The sequence below is a fragment of the Pongo abelii genome, chromosome 10 (genome assembly GCF_028885655.2).
Source record: "Pongo abelii isolate AG06213 chromosome 10, NHGRI_mPonAbe1-v2.0_pri, whole genome shotgun sequence".
Taxonomy (NCBI): domain Eukaryota; kingdom Metazoa; phylum Chordata; class Mammalia; order Primates; family Hominidae; genus Pongo; species Pongo abelii.
The window spans coordinates 128171446-128188855 of record NC_071995.2 but is presented as its reverse complement, the minus strand read 5'-3'; the positions used below and the strand labels follow the sequence as shown (position 1 = coordinate 128188855).

The following is a 17410-nucleotide window of genomic DNA, read 5'->3' as shown; positions in this document are numbered from 1 at the left end:
CTCCATTGCTGTCTCCTTGATGTCTCCATTTGGGGCATCTGGCACCCAGCCTACCTCCTTGCAGAGTCTCGTCTGGGTGGCTTGCTCCTCTGATTGGAGGTCTCAGTGGGGTACGCCCACCTCCTCTACAAAGCCCTCTCTGGTCTCTGGGTTCTGGTAATGACGTTCTCCCCTTGCCCTGGAAGGTCGCGGGGCCTGCTGTTCCTGCCCTTGTCACACCCTGCTAACATTTTTGTTAAGCTCTTGTTAAACTTGCTTCAAATTACCCTGAGTGTGCCGTCTGTTTCTGCTGGGACCCTGGCTGATCCACGGTTCCTTTTCCAAATGTGGTTCTCAGATGTTCACAGCGATTCTGTGAGCTACTCGGGGTCTTTTCAATTAAACTCCTTTTCTGTCTCCATCGGCCGAAGTAAATATCTGTTATTGTAACTGAGAACCCTGACTGACATGGAAATGGACAAATCTCCCCTAGGCAGGAGCCTTGACTGTCTACCTGCGCTATTACCAAGACTGGCACTTAGTAGGAATTCAATATATATTTGTTGAATGACTAAATGAATAAGTGAATGAATGAATGAATGTCAACCTTACCTAGACAACACAACTGTCACCCAAGTGCCCGCCACCTCATTCCTTCACTGTGTGTTCTCTGCTCCCTTCTTTCTTATCTGTGCATCCTTTAGGAGGGCAAGACAGATGGTGAGCAAACGAAAAAATGGGCATGATAATTGCAGATAGTATAATAGTATGTGCTAAAAAAGCATTCTTTAAGCAACTGCAAGGTGCCTAGATATGAAGGAGGATGGGAGCTCACGAAGTCAAGGGAGACTTGGAAGGCACATTAGGGTATCTGTAGGAAGTGCCAATTATAAACATGATTTTTTAAATTTATAATTCAGTGCCCATTCAATATTGTAAAACATTACAAAGCATCTACGCTGGCCCAGGCTCCTGGCAGGTCCTAAGTTGATTTCATTATTGCTTAATGAGCTGTATACAATATCCTGGGATCTTTAAGGATGAGATAGTTCCTCTGATCACCGACATCATCTGAAAAGAAATTTTAAGTGCCACGTTTTCTTTATCCAGTCTATCACTGATGGGCACTTGGGTTGATTCCATGTCTTTGATGTTGTGAACATATGCCTACATGGGTCTTTATAATAGAATGATTTATATTCCTTTGAGTATATAAAGTGGTACATATACACCATGGAATACTATGCAGCCATAAAAAAGAACAAGACTGTATTCTTTTCAGGAACATGGGTGGAGCTGGAGGCCGTTATCCTTAGCAAACTATTGTGGAAACAGAAAACCAAATACTGCATGTTCTCACAATGATGACAAAAGATGGGCACAGAGAGGGGAACAACAGACACTGGGGTCTAACAGAGGGTGGAGGGTGGAGCGGGGGAGCAAATTGGGAAAAATAACTAATGGATACTAGGCTTAATACCTGGGTGATGAAATAATCTGTACAACAAACCCCCATGACACAAGTCTACCTGTGTAACAAACCTGCACTTCTACCCCTGAACTTAAAATAAAAGTTAAAAAAAAAATTAAGTGGGTACTCTAATAAAAAAAAAATCAGCCCCTGTTTCTAGTTTGTTATGTAGCAGTAAATAGCAATTGAGGGGATCTAGCAATTTCAGAAATTTCCATGCTGCAGCACCAGGAGGTTATGCATTGGATTTGAAAGTTAATCCATTAGTGTTAACTTTATTTTACTTTTCGGATATTTTACTTTCAAGGAAGAATGACATCCCTATTTTAAGACTTTCTGCAGAGTCCTTTCATGAGAGATCAGTTAATTAGTATGGGATCAGCGGGTCATATTGAGTTTATTATCATAAAGTTGATAGAGAAATCAGCTACCTATGACACAGTTTCAGTATTAAGTGAACAAACGCTATTTTCTTCAGCAAACATTCCAGCTAATAAAGATCCCTCAGCAGCAGTCAGTTTTAAAATTCCGAGTTAAAATTACTTAGAATTATTAGATATTCCAATCTATGTGAAAGCGCTTTGCTACTCTTTGTAGAAGACTTAGTTAATGCTATCAAGGTACAGAACAATGATAGATTTGGCTTGAATTTTATGCTAAAGGCATGCAAATATTCAATCAGTGCAACCTTACTTATCTATTAAGGTATAATTGCCATTTGGGAGCTTTGTTGCCTTCCAAGTACCCAAGTTTCATGTTTTTTCAAGTTTTATTATTATTATTATTATTAAAAAAAAAAAAACCTGCTCATTGAAGCTGGCAGCCTCCAACTTCAGCAATGCTTTTCTATCCTGGCAGAATTAAAAGCTATGGGGCATATTGTTTTCTGTTTCCTTGCCAGCCACCTCCTCACCTGGACTTCAGATGGTGAGGGGGCACCCCCATATTAACATTATGAAGGGAAAGGAAAGCAGAGCCCTCATTGGGCTGAGAACCTGACTGTTCTCTCCATTCCGGAGAACACTGTGTCTCTCCTTTGTTCCACGACCGTGTGACTCTTACCAGCATGATTTGTAGCAGCATCTTGTCTCCTGTCTTTGTGAAGACAGAATGAGAAGCCACAGAACGCTATTACAGGTGAGAAAGCTGCTGAGGACTTGGCTTTTATGGTCATCCAAGTGCTGGAAAAGTCATGTAGTCGCCAAATCCAGAGCATGATCTATTTCAATACCATTTCCCATGGTAGACAGACTGTCGTGTGCTGAGAATCCCAAAAGCCAGAGAGGGGCAAGTTGGGCGTTTGGTCTAGTTGTCCCTTATAAATGGCACAATTTTGGAACCAGATCGTGACACTCACCATGGCACTCACTGCCCACTCATGCTCCAAGGCCCGAAATGTAGAAAAACTCTATAAATCCCAACGACTAACCCCAAATTTGAAGAGTTGGAAAGATATAAATTGATAGCAATTTGTGTACTTCCCAAAGAAAACCTGTACACTGACTCTCAGAATTTTAACCTTAGCAATATCCCGATATATACTTTGCAGAAAATAAAATCAGCTACTTAGAAGGCTTTTGAAACATCTTTTTGATTAAGGAGGAAGAAACATAACAAGAAAATCTATATTTTAGCTGGTACAGTTTTCATACCTTTGATACCAGCTTAATGAACAGAAAATAAATGACTGGATGAGTATATAATTTATTCTGGACCTTAAAAAGGCCCTTCATTTCCAGTAAATGAACTCAACTAGCATATTGCTGAAGAATAATGCATTGGGTATGTAACTTTTTCCTATTGCCACAGAAGATATGTCTGTCTTACATATCAAAACATATCAATCCTCTTGATACCATGTGCCTACTTTCTATTTTTTTTTTTTTTTGAGATAGGGTCTTGCTCTGTCACTCAGGCTGGAGGACAGTGGTGTGATCTCAGCTCACTGCAATCTCTGCCTCCCAGGTTCAAGAGACTCTCCTTCCTCAGTCTCCTGAATAGCTGGGAATATAGCTGGGATATAGCATGCACCACCACATCTGGCTAATTTTTGTGTTTTTAGAAGAGACAGGTGTTCACGATGTTGGCCATGCTGGTCTCAAACTCCTAACCTCAAGTGATCCGCCTGCCTCGGCCTCCCAAAGTTTTGGGATTACAGTGTTGAGCCACTGTGTCCAGCCCCCAGGTGCATCCTTTCATCTGTGACCTTGTTGAGTTATTATCCCCTTCCTTCCCATCAGGTTCAGCTTCTTTTTCCACCAGCTTTGGCCTCTTATGTGTAAAAGCAGAGCGGCCGTGGTGCTTAGCCTTGGTGATGTTAGGCCAGCATGCATCACTCCACCTTTCTCTTCTCATGGACACTCCTCCCCAGATTTTGAGTATTGCCTGTTTCCTCATTTTTAATTTTTATCTTCTATATACTCACAGTTGATGTTGAGTATGTGTGGAAGGAACAAGTTCTGTTCTTGTGACTCAAGACAGCAGCAATATTCAGTTTACAATCTGCACATGAGGGGATAACTTTCAATGGATGTGGTGACTTACTTTGTGATAGGAAAACTTCAAGTGCTTATAGGAGCCAGTGGATGCTGTGAAGTGGGCTGGGGGCGGAGAGGGTCCAACATGACACACCACGCAGCTACGTCTTCTAGTTCATGGGGCAGCTGCCTCTCAGTGCAGACAGACAACGTCATGCCAGAAGTGTACCCAAGAGTGGCAGATTTTCTAGTTTTTTCATAAAAGCCAGAATTGTGTATTTTTATATGAAACATCTTTATTTATAGGCTGGCGACTAACTCTGTTTCTTTTAAAACACCAGGCTGACCAAACAAAACACATCTGCAGGCAGATCTGCTTTCCAGGATGCCTGTTTTCACGTTCTGGTTTGCATTCTGTCTGTTTTCTTCTTTCTCTTCCATCTGAATTCCCACTCACTTTAGCCACCACGGTGCTGGGGCCTGCCCTGTTGGCCACTCTCACTGCCTTTTACAAACACATCACAACCCCATAAATATGGGAAAAATGGAAGTTATTAATGTCTCAGCTGATATCAGAAATCTGCCAAGGGAGAGAGCAATCTTTATTCCAAAAAAAAAAGTTCTAATATAATAAAAAGAATATTGGCTGCACACAGATGTTTATAGCAGCTTTATTCATAATTGCCAAAACTTGGAAGCAACCAAGATATCCCTTAATGGATGAAGAAATAAACTGTGGTACATACATACAATGGAATAATATTCAACACTAAAAATAAATGAGCTATCAAGCCATAAAAATACATGGAAGACACTGAAAGTCATATTCCTAAGTGGAAGAAGCCAGTCTAAAGCTATAGCTACACACTGTATTGATCCAAGTATATGACATTCTGGAAAAGATAAAATGGTGGAGATAATGAAAACATCGGTAGTTGTTAGGAGTTGGGGGAGGGAGGGTTGGATAGGCGGAACACAAATTTTTACAGCAGTGAGACTCTTCTGTGGGATACTATAATGATGGATACATGATACTATGCTTTGTGTATATAGAACTATACACTACAAAGAGTGAACCTTAATATAAGCTATGGACTCTAGTTATTAGTAATATATCAGGATTGATTTTTCTGTAAAATAAGCATTAATTAAAATAAAAGAATATTGGCTTAGAATTTGAAGCAAACTAAGCTCCTAGTAAAATCTGTGAGTTTTAATGTCCTCATAAAAGAACACCAGGCCGGGCACGGTGGCTCACACCTGTAATCCCAGCACTTTGGGAGGCAGAGGCAGGTGGATCACCTGAGGTCAGGAGTTTGAGACCAGCCTGGCCAATATGCTGAAACTCCGTCTCTACTAAAAATACAAAAATTAGCCAGGTGTGGTGGCCCACGCCTGTAATTTGAGCTACTCGGGAGGCTGAGGCACGAGAATCACTTGAACCTGGGTAGTGGCGGTTGCAGCAAGCTGAGATTGCACCACTGAACTCCAGCCTGAACAATAGAGCAAGACTGTCTCAAAAACAAAACAAAACAAAACCAAAAGAAAAAACAAACAAAAACAACAACAAAAAACACCACCACCTAGTTGGATGGGTTTTGTGAGTGCTAAATACAAATACTCTCACAAGGCCTTTGCATGGGTGTTTAAAATTTCAAACTTTTATCTTTCTAGCCATAGCGTAAGCGTCATCTATGCACCGTAGGAGCAAGAAGTTTGCTGAATGAACAAATGAATAAGAGACCTTGTTCCTTTTTTTTTTTTTTTGAGACGGAGTCTCACTGTCACCCGGGCTGGAATGCAGTGGCGTGATCTCGGCTCACTGCAAGCTCTGCCTCCTGGGTTCACACCATTCTCCTGCTTCAGCCTCCTGAGTAGCTGGGACTACAGGCACCCGCCACCATGCCCGGCTAATTTCTTTTTTTTTTTTTTTTTTTTGGTATTTTTAGTAGAGACGGGGTTTCACCGTGTTAGCCAGGATGGTCTCGATCTCCTGACATCGTGATCCACTCACCTTGGCCTCCCAAAATGCTGGGATTACAGGCATAACCCACCATGCCCAGCCTAAGTGACCTTGTTCTTAATAGACAGCTAGTAAGTTGCTCCTTAGATTTTTATTTTCTGGCATAATAAATGAATCCACCTCAAGTTTGCCCTCTTCACTTTTTCTCCTTTCTAATTCATTTGCTCGTCCCTTTCTAATTTCTCTACGTCTAACTCAAAACTCCTGAATACACGTGAAATGTTTATCTTCTGTGGTCTGTGGCAAGCCACTGTCTTGGCTTCCTTGGTACACGCGTGTTCTGGAATAATTCTTTTTTTTTTCTTTTTTTTTTTTTTTTTTCAGACGGAGTTTCTGTCTGTCCCCTAGGCTGGAATGCAGTGGCGCAATCTCGGCTCACTGCAAGCTCCGCCTCCCGGGTTCACGCCATTCTCCTGCCTCAGCCTCCCGAGTAGCTGGGACTACAGGCGCCTGCCACCAAGCCCAGCTAATTTTTTGTATTTTTAGTAGAGACGGGGGTTTCACCGTGTTAGCCAGGATGGTCTCGATCTCCTGACCTCGTGATCCGCCCGCCTCGGCCTCCCAAAGTGCTGGGGTTACAGGCGTGAGCCACTGCGCCGGGCCGGAATAATTCTTTTCATTGTTCATGGACTCCTCATTTCCCTCACTGCTGTTCCAGTCCTTGGAAGAATGACTATCAACATAGGACCCCCATCCAACACAGAACCCCCCAAACGCACTTCCTCCCCCTGAGATTCCAGGTATATACCTAAGCCAGGTACCCACTTCATTTACCAAAGAAAATAAAATCAATAAAAATGAGAACATTTAAAAAGTTAATTAAAATGCCAAGATGTAGCATTAATAGAAGTAATTATCTAAGGTGTATTCAATCAGTTGTTAACTAAACCAATAAAAAATTAATCAAGAATAATTTGCTATTTGATATTGACATTTTATATTTCTCATTCATGCTAAAGAAAATCCCATTAAAGAATCTAATTTACTTTGCATTAAATTCACCTTTACAAGAATTGAAATCAAATCTTGCCAGATGATAATAGTGAAAGCAGCAAAATCATTGCGGAGATGATAGGAAGGAAATAAGCCAAAGGCCAAACTCTTTCCGGTTGTTCTAATCTGGTTTGCAAAAAATGCATTTGTTCAGTAGCTGCATGCATGTGTAAAGAATAGGACAAGGTTAAGCCGGACTCTGCACCCCCAGAGCTTCTAACCTATACAAACATATCCACAAATATCAAGTAATTATGCCACATATGCAAATGTATGCAAAGTATGCTTAGCCTGCAATTGCAGTATAGTAAAAATAATAATAATAATAGACTTGTTCATAAATCCAAGGTCTGATTGTCATGAATACAAACTTAAAAATCCTCGTGTAAAATAGAATCAGAAATACTACAATGAATAACTAATGAAATGAAAGTGCTTTCAATCACTACCAATAGAAGGGTCCATTTGCTTACATTACATCTGATAAAGTACTTAATGATTGGTACTATAGCTCATTTATTTTTGACCTGAGAAGGCTAAAGTATATGTGTGTGCACACGTGTGTGTACACATACGTGTTTGCTTTGCTTTGCCTTGTGTTGGAGAGCTAACTCCAACCATTGGTTTTTAACAACATTATGAAGCTATATCTAGACTTGGCAGCAAAAATGGGATCCATTAGCAATGACATAAACAGACAAGATATGGGAGCAGGCAGCCCTCAGCCTGTACTTGCTGCCTCTGGCTTAGAAATACTGCCTCTCTTACTGGACTGAACTGTCTTCAAGCCTGTTGTTTTATTCACTTGTATATTCTTATTTCCTAGCATTTTGGAAGAGCTCAATAACAGTTTAAACGATTAAAGAACTTATCAGTGGACTTCATTAGAAATAAAATCTCAGGGATAATTACTGAAAATAAGAAAAAATAGTGCGTAACTTCTTAAAATAGAAGAAGAAAAATTGAAGGAAGAGAGAAAAATTTCATCCAAAGAAAAACAAAACAGAGAAGAAATGAATTAAGCTTTAAAAGCCTAGGTAAATAGAAATAAAAAATAAATAATAATTTGAAAAGCACAAAAAATGAATTCAAATATACAAGTGGTGATAACCCATGAAAATGAATTAAATTCTACATTTAAAAGACCAATGTTGTCAGGGAAAAATAACTAAAAAATAAGGACATAAAAATATTGAAAATAAAATCTTGGAAAGTTATATACTATACTAATCAAATTCTAACTGAAAGAAAGTTGGTGTAAATATATAATTATCAAGAAAATCAGACTTTAAAGCAAGAAGTCTACGTAGACATAAAAATGGTCACTAGCTATCTATCCATATACTTGCATTCTATGCACTCACTGTGTGCATAAATATTTAATCAAAATAATATGCTTCTACAACTTTGCTCCTCTTCTTGGTTGAAAACAACTTTATTAGACATAAGGAAGCCCATTGAATAATGGAGGGTTAAACTGTAGAACTTGTCAATGAGAGAAGTTGTAAAACCCCATTCTTCTAAAATCCAAGAAACCTAAGAAAATAGGGCCAAGGGCCATTTTTGGAATGGCATTATGATTTAGGGACTCTAGTGTCTCAATGGAGATCCTTGAGAATACTTAGAATGAATGCCACTAAGTGCCCCTTGGCCGAATCCCTAGGGTCAGTTACTTAATATTCAAGGGATTTTGCTCTCACACACACAAGAGCCCTCAGAATAGTGCAATTACAGGGTCCAATGCATTTTTTTCTGTTGCTTAAATAAATTTTGTCTCCCTTTCATGCACTCTTCTTATAATTATGGACACCTAATATGTGCCATCCATTCAGCAAGTATTTTTGATAATCTCCTCTCCAAGCACTCTGTTAGGAACTGAAGACTACTGTTTTGTTATCAAAATGCAAACAAAACATGTGTAGTCTATGCCCTTGTGAAGCACAGTATCTGGCAGGAAAGATAGATCTTAATCAAATAATTACAGAAATAAATATAAAATTTTATCTGTGACAAGTGCTATGAAGCAGAGATACAAAACCAGAAGAACTACCATCGTCGGGGTTGGCTTATGAAGAGAAGTCAGAGGAGACTTATCCAAGGAAGTGGTGCTTAATCAGAGATGTAAAGGGTGAATGGGAGGGAACCAGGGTAACAGGGGAGGGAGAGGGTGTTCTAGGCTGAGAAAACAGCACACGCAAAGAATCTGCCGTAGGAGAGGGCATGCAGACACAGATCAGAAAGCAGGTCGGTGGGGCCAAAGAAGACAGCAAAGAAGAGTGTTGTGCAGGTGTGTATGGAGAAGAGCGAAACATATGTGTCATTCAGGGTCTCATGGAAGAATTTTGCCATTCCAAGGCAATCAGATTATTTGTTTTATGCCATTGTGTTGTTTGAACTCTTTATAAATTTTTGTAATTAATCCCTTGTAAGATGGATAGTTTGCAAATATTTTTCTCCCATTCTATGGGTTGTCTCTTCACTTGTTGATCGGAAAGTTGGTTGTTTTGGAGTTTTTTTCTTTCCTTTTTTTAGTATTATTTATGTATTTATTGATTTTGGAGGGAAGAGGGCTGAAGCATGGTAAGGGCTTTTCCAGGCTGGAGTACAAATAACAGATTATTGAATAAGATTTAGAGTTGGAAATGCCAATTAGTAAACTATTTATATCACTCAAACACAGGCAGGAGAAAATGGCATTATGAATGAGGGAGTTTGTGGGTTGGGATGGACATGATGGATATGGAGGGAGAGGTTTGGACTAAACTGGGATTCAGAAGGCAGGATAAAGAGGATTTGGTGATGGATGGACAGGGAGATAGAGGAGATGTCTTAGAAGCCTCAGGCTATGGCTTCAACACCTAGCTAGAAGGTGTTGTCTTCCTCTGAGACAGAAAACCTGAAGTGAACCAAGTTTGTGGTGGAAGAGCATCAGCTGAGACATGAGTATATTGAGTTCTCAGTGCCTTAGGAATTGGACATTAAGTGCAAATATGAACATGTTCCGGTGCCTCAACCTTGAAGAGTTCTGTCTTGGAAGACAATGTCTTTAAAAGGACAATGATAACGCAGATGAATTTAACATTCAAAATCATAAAGCTTTTTATGATTTTTAAACCACAAAGAAATTATTCTGCATGCTGGTCCTAACAACCGTCTTCATTCTTCCTTTATATGCTGTTATAGTTTGAAAACAATATATGGTCTAGGTTGATACATCCTCATATGGGACAATTCTAACCTTCTTATTCATTCAGCAAAAATTTTCTAAGATTTTACTATATTCCAGCTACATCAGCCTGCCTTTAATATAGCATCTACTTAAGTATCATAATTGCCACTGTGGGGGGATATTCAAACCAGTTTTCTCAAACTGAAGACTATCATGGAACAAACTCGTATTAGCAATAAATTGGAAAATGGAAGGTATCCAGTGGCATAAATGTGAGGCAGAGAGTCATTTTATACGTAAAGCAAATAAGTATACACATATGTTAAAGGGGCCCTGTAGGATACACAACAAAACTTTAACAGTGGCTCTATCTGGGTAGTGGGATTACTGCTCACTGCTATTTTATTCTTTATGCTTGTATATATTTTCCAAGTGTTCTACAATAAATCTGAGTCAACTTTTATCCCTAATGCTGGAAAATGGAAGTCCACCTGTTTGGACTGGAAGGCAGACATCACTGATTGCAAAACTAACAGCCATTTCTCCCTTTTCCTTGCAAAGAGAAGAACACTTTTGCTCAGACATTGAGAGTGAACATCTGGGCCCAGAACCAGGGAACTAAAATCAAAATTGTTCTACACCAAGTGTATTGGCGTTCTAGGGCTGCCATTACAAATTTCACAAACTTGAATCGCTTGAAGCATTGTAAAGTATCCTCTGTCATTTCTCAAGGTAGAAGAATGAAATCAATGTGTCAGCAGGACCATGCTCTGTCTCCTAAGACTCTAGGGGAAGATCCTTTTTGCCTCTTCCTAACCTCCAGTGGTTGCCAGCAATCCTTGGCATTCCTTGGTGCCTAGATCCATGACTCCCATCTCTGCCTCTGTGATCAGATGGCATTTTCTCTGCTTCCATGTCTATTCCCAAATCTCTCTCTTCTTATATGGTCAGCAGTCATTAGACTAGGGTCTTAACTTGACTACATCTGCAAAGACCCTGTTTCCAAATAAGGTCCCACTCATAGGTACTGAGGGTTAGAACTTGCAGTTATCTTTTGCGAGGACACCGTTCAGTCATTTCATCAACAAACGGTGTCGGAAAAACTGTATACCTACACACAAAAGAATGAAGTTGGGCCCTTACCTTACACCATCTACAAATTTAATGCAACATAGATTAAAGGCCTAACATAAAACCTCTCAAACTATAAAATACTTAGAAAGAAACATAAGGAAAAAGCTTTGTGACATTGGATTTGACAAGGATTTCTTAAACACATAAAATTAACCATTATAGTGTTAATGTCTGGAATACATAAATAATTCCTCCAACTACAGCTCAACCACAAAAAAATAAACAAATTTTAAAATGAGCAAAGAATATGAACAGACATTTCTCCAAAGAAGATGTGCAAATGGGTAATAACAAGCATGTGAAAAGATGGTCAACATCCTTAATCATTGGGGAAAAGCAAATCAAAACCACAGTGAGATATTACTTCAAACCCACTGGGATAGTCACTGTCAAAAAAAAACAAAAAACAGAAAATAACAAATGTTGATGAGGATGAGGAGAGATTGAAAGTCTGGTGCACTATTGGTGGAAGTCGGAAATGTAACATGGTACTGCTTTTGTGGAAAACAGTATGACAATTCCTCAATTGAACATAGAATAACCCTATGATCCAGAAGTTCCACATCTGTGTATATATCCCAAAGAATTGACAGCAAGGTCACAAAGGGATATTCGTACACCCATGTTCATAGCAACTTTATTCACTATAGCCAAGAGGTAGAATCAACCCAAATGTCCATCAGTGGATGAACGGATGAGCAATATGTGATCCATACATACAGTGGAATATCATCCAGCCTTAAAAATAAGGAAAATTGGACATATGCTACAGTACAAGTGAAGCTTGAGGACATCTTTCTAAGTGAAATGAACTAGTCACAGAAAGATAAATACTGCATTATCCTACTTATATGAGGTAACCTAGAGTAGGCAAATTTATAGAAACAAAAAGTGGAATGGTGGTTGCCAGGGGCTTGAGAGAAAAGGTAAAGGGAAGTTGTTGTTTAATGTGAGTAGGGTTTCAGTTTTGCAAGATGAAGTTCTAAAGATAGGTTGCACAACAATGTGAATATACTTATCATTATTGAACTATACACTTAAAAATGGTTAAATTGGAAACTTTTATATTATGTGTATTTTATTGTAATTTTAAAATTGTTTTAAATAATAATTTAAAGTTTAGTGGGAAATTGACTAAACTCAGATATCAAAGGCAGAAGATTTTAGTCTTAAAAACCTTCTATTGCATTGAATAAAAATGTCAACAAGTCTGTGGCCGTCTTGCCTGTGTGCACCCATCCACCTGTAGTGCCCATTATTGCCCCCATCAGGAGGGCAAAACCCACAGATTTCACAGAGACTAGGACAGGGGAAGAGACAGATTTGATTTGGGGATGGTGGTGAAGATCAGGCCCTTTATCAGCCAGAAGTGACAAACTCATCTGAGATGGAGAGGCAAAACCCATCATCTTTCCCTGCTAAAAGTGAGAGCCTAGCAATCACCTTGACCTGACTTGAACCACATCAGGATGCACATTTTTGGGGAGAGTGCAAGCGATTCTCCTGCTTCAGCCTCCCAAGTAGCTGGGATTACAGGTTCCTGCCACCATGCCCAGCTAATTTTTGAATTTTTTAGTAGAGACAGGGTTTCACCATGTTGGCCAGGCTGGTCTCAAACTCCTGAACCCAAGTGATCCTCTCGCCTCAGCCTCCCAAAGTGTTGGGATTACAGGCGTGAGCCACTGCACCCAGCCAGGATGCACATTTTTAAGTGCACATAAAACATCAATTAGACAATATCCTAGGCCATAAAACAGATACCAATACAGTTTTAAAAATTGCCATCCTACAAAGCATAATATCAATGGCATCAAAATTAAATTTAAGATCAGTAACAGAAAGAAATCTGGGAAATTTACATATGGAAATTAAACAATAATTTTCTAAATATCCAATGATTTAGAGAGGAAATACCAAAGGAAATTAGAAAATATCATGAACTAAATAAAATTTCAACACAATAGATCTAAATTTGTAGAATAAAGCAGAGCTCAGAAAGAAATTTATAGCGTGTATAAAAATTAACTCAATATCAATATTTTTTCATGCATTAAACTCTGTCCTGTGATTCTTCACACTTAGGAAACAGATTATTGTATATATATATATTGCTTCAGGGAAGATAGGGCATGACAAAAAGAGAAAAATAAGAATTCTTTTACTTTTGAGTTTCAAAAAATTGAAGAAGAAGTAACTACTACAAGAAAAGAAAACCACAGGCTAATATTCCTGAGGAACATAGATGCAAAAATCCTCAAGAAAATACTAGCAAACTGTATTCAATAGCGTATTAAAAGGATTGTTCAACGTAACCAAGAGGAATTTACCCCGGATGCAAAGATGTTTCAACATATGCAAACCAATTAATCTGATATACCACGTTAACAGAATGAAGAATAAAAATCACATGATCATCTCAGAAGATGCAGGAAAAAAAATTGGAAAATTCAACACATTTTTGTGATAAAAACTCTTATCACTGTAGGTATAGAAGGAATTTACCTCAACATAATACAGACTGTATATGAAAAACTCACAGCTAACATCATACTCAAGGGTGAAAATCTAAACACATTTCCTCTAAAATGAGGAACAAGACAAGGATGCCCACTCTCATCACACTAGTCAACATAGTACTGGAAGTCCTAGCTAGAGCAATGAAGTGATTTTAAAAAAGAAACAAAAGGCATTCAAATTGCAAAGAAAAAAGTAAACTTGTCTCTGCAAATGACATCACCTTATATATAGATAACCCTAAAGACGCCGTGAAAAACTGCTAGAACTAATAAACAAATTTAGTAATGTTGCAAAATACAAAATTAACATACAAAAGCCAGTTTCATTTCTTTTTTTTTTTTTTTTTGAGACAGAGTCTAACTCTGTTGCTCGTGCTCAGGCTTGAGTGCAGTGGCACAATCTCGGCTCACCTTAACCTCCGCCTCCCAGGTTCAAGCGATTCTCCTGCCTCAGCCTCCCAAGTAGCTGGGATTACAGGAGCACGCCACCACACCTGGCTAATTTTTGTATTTTCAGTAGAGATAGGGTTTCACCATATTGGCCAGGCTGGTCTTGAGCTCCTGACCTTGTGATCCACCTGCCACAGCTTCCCAAAGTGCTGGGATAACAAGCGTGAGCCACTGCATCCGGCCCATACACCAATACAGAACTATCTGAAAAAGAAAGAAAACATTCCATTAGTGACTCTCTCTCTCTCTCTCTTGCTCTCTCTCATATACACATGCACATACACACATACACACACACATACACACACACACACAAAATAGCATCATAATAAAACACTTTGGAATAAACTTAAGGAGTTGAAAAATCTGTACACTGAAAACTGTAACACATATTTGAGAGAAATTGAAGATGCTGCAAATAAATAGATATTCCATGTTCATGGATTGAAAGAATTAATATTGTTAAAATGTCCACACTACCCAAAGCGATCTACAGATTCAATGCAGTCCCCCTTGAAATTCCAATGGCATTTCTCATAGAAATGTTTTTTTTTAATTCTAAGATTTATATAAGATCACAAAAGACCCCAAATAGCCAAACAATATTGTATTGAGCAAAAGGAAGAAAGCCAGAGGTGTCACACTACCTAACATTTGGCAGATTTTAAAAGTTACATAAACTTCCATATGACCCAGCAATGCCACCTTCAAAAAGAAATGAAGACATATGGCTACACAGAAACGTTTAGGTTGAGTATTCCAATCAGCACTATTTATAATATCCTAAATGAGGCTGACTAAATGTCCATCAACTGATGAATATGGAACCAAGTTGTGATATAACCACATAATAAAACATTACTCAGTGACAGAAATCAACCACTGATACATGTAACAGCAAGGATTAATCTCAACATCATCATGCTAAGTGAAAGAAAGTCACAAAAGACTATATAATGTTTGATTACACATATATGTAATTTCCAGAAAATGCAAAGCTATAAAAAAAAAAAAAAAAAAACCCATTAGGGGCTGAGAGAAAGAATTGCCCACAAAAGAGTATGAATGAACTTTGTTGAGGTGATGGAATATTCTAAAACTGGATTATAGTGATTGTTGCACAATTGCATACATTTATTTTTATTTATTCTTATTTTATTGAAAGTGATCTCTTAGAAGAAGGAAAAAATGCATAAATTTAATAAAACTCACTGAACTGCAATTTATAAAGGATGACTTTATTATAGGTAAACTATACCTGAATGAAGCAGTTATGAAATGCATAGCATAGCAGAGGCTGTTGTGCTGTGGGAAAAAACTCAATATAGTAGTCCGCCCTCAAAGATAGAATGAGAGTAGCATAAATTCTAGTTTTAATTTGACTAGAATTTTTATCAAAGTTATGCGGTAAAGCTCACTGTGTCACTTTTAATGAAGTGTCTCAAATATGGCTTAAACACATTTAATGTACATCTAATGAGGTTCTTTGGCCAACTAATTATTGAGCATGTTTAATGGAGTTTAACAATTGCATATAAGATGCCTAACTCTTTCTACATACATCTATCCTTATCGAAATACTTTTAAGATAATGGATTTCACCCACATAGATTGCCTTTGTGAATAAAAATCATTATATTCTCCCAGAATAATAGTACTTATATTTCTATCAGTTATTAAAACCTATCAGATTAACATATATAAGTCATTAGTATTGGCATCCTGTGTGGATTTGTGATTTTGTGAGCTTACCATATTTTAAAGAGATTTAGACAAAACAGGGAATTTCATGCAATATGCTTCATTTTTGTAAAATCAGAAAAAATATACTGGTTTTGTGTTTGGGGCAGGTGAGAACAAGCCTGCAGGTCATTATAAATCAGATGTGGAGAAATGTAGCCTTTTCAAGGCACACACTTTGAAAGCCAAAGTCAAGCCTAGATTTATTTTCTTGAACACACAGAGTGGGCATGAACATGAATTCTCCTGGAACGGGTGTGAAAAGATTAGCTATTTAACAGTTGCTACGGAGCCTACAATGAGACAGGATTGGAATCCTTTACTTGCGCGTCAATTCTAAGAATTTTATTACAAGACAGATCATGTCTGTTCATAATAGCTTCTCGGGTTCCACATTTTCAAACATCCCTCGGTTTGCAAATGACCAGCAGTGCATTCTCCATGCCTGTTCTCTCCTTTTAATTTACATCCCTTAACTTCTTAGCATCCTTCCTGCATTGCATTAAAGCAGCTGTTGGAGTACATTTCTTATTTTCTCCTGCAATCACTTTTATGAAGTTTTCTAAATGTCAACTTCTAAAGTCATATTTTGCCAAGGAGAATTTACATTTCAAAACCTATGTTTATGCACATATCTAACTCGATGGGTGAGAAAATGAAATAATCTTTACAACCCTCATTAAAGATGTGGTTTGAAAGTCAGGATATGCTTTCACATTTGATGTGGTTTTCTTTCTCTTTTGCTTAGAACATCCTTTCCAAAAATTGGGTAGGTTGTGATTTTTTCAAAAAATATATACTTTACTTTTTTTTACTGAATCCATTGACCCTTGAAAACAGAGACCCAATCGTGTAAAAAATAATAATAATATCATCTATAGGCCAGGGTTAGCCGGGCGTGGTGGCAGGTGCCTGTAGTCCCAGCCACTCAGGAGGCTGAGGCAGGAGAATCGCTTGAAACTGGAAGGCAGAGGTTGCAGTGAGCCGAGATCACACCACCACACTCCAGCCTGGGCAACAAGAGTGAAACTCTGTCTCAAAAATAAATAAATAAATAAAATTTAAAAGTTAAAAAATAAAAATTAATAATATCAGTTTGTGATTTTTAAGCTATGCTTCCATGTTACATTGACATAATCACCTTGTTCTTTTCAGACTTCCTCCAACATACCAGGGAGCATGTTTTATAGAATCAGTCCTGACCTCACCAAAAATACATCTTATCATGAGGCGGGATGTAAGAGCTTCCAAAGCTGCTACAGTAGAACATAATTTTAAAAGGGTAAATAATCATTTGAAGGGCTTGAATATAGGAAGGAAGAATAACTCAGAGAAAGAAAATAACCATTTTCTGAAACTGTGGTACCATTCATTCATTCATTCATTCATTCATTCACTCAAGAACTGTTGCGTGCAGATGATGATAGCATATACTGGGATGAACTCAGCAGCTGCTGG

At 38.3% G+C, this 17410-nt stretch overlaps 1 protein-coding gene and 1 long non-coding RNA gene across 3 annotated transcripts in view; one reads left to right on the top strand and one right to left on the bottom strand.

Moving 5' to 3' along the window:
* The window catches only part of TMEM132D (transmembrane protein 132D), an 824780-nt gene that overhangs the window by 655544 nt on the left and 151826 nt on the right, over positions 1-17410 (top strand). The gene's annotated exons all lie outside the window — the stretch shown is intronic.
* LOC129049277 (uncharacterized) overlaps positions 1-17410 on the bottom strand; it is a 29992-nt gene that overhangs the window by 1833 nt on the left and 10749 nt on the right. Inside the window, exon 3 of the long non-coding RNA XR_008512254.1 lies at positions 14174-14416. This is a non-coding gene — a long non-coding RNA (uncharacterized LOC129049277). The remainder of the gene's footprint in view (positions 1-14173; positions 14417-17410) is intronic.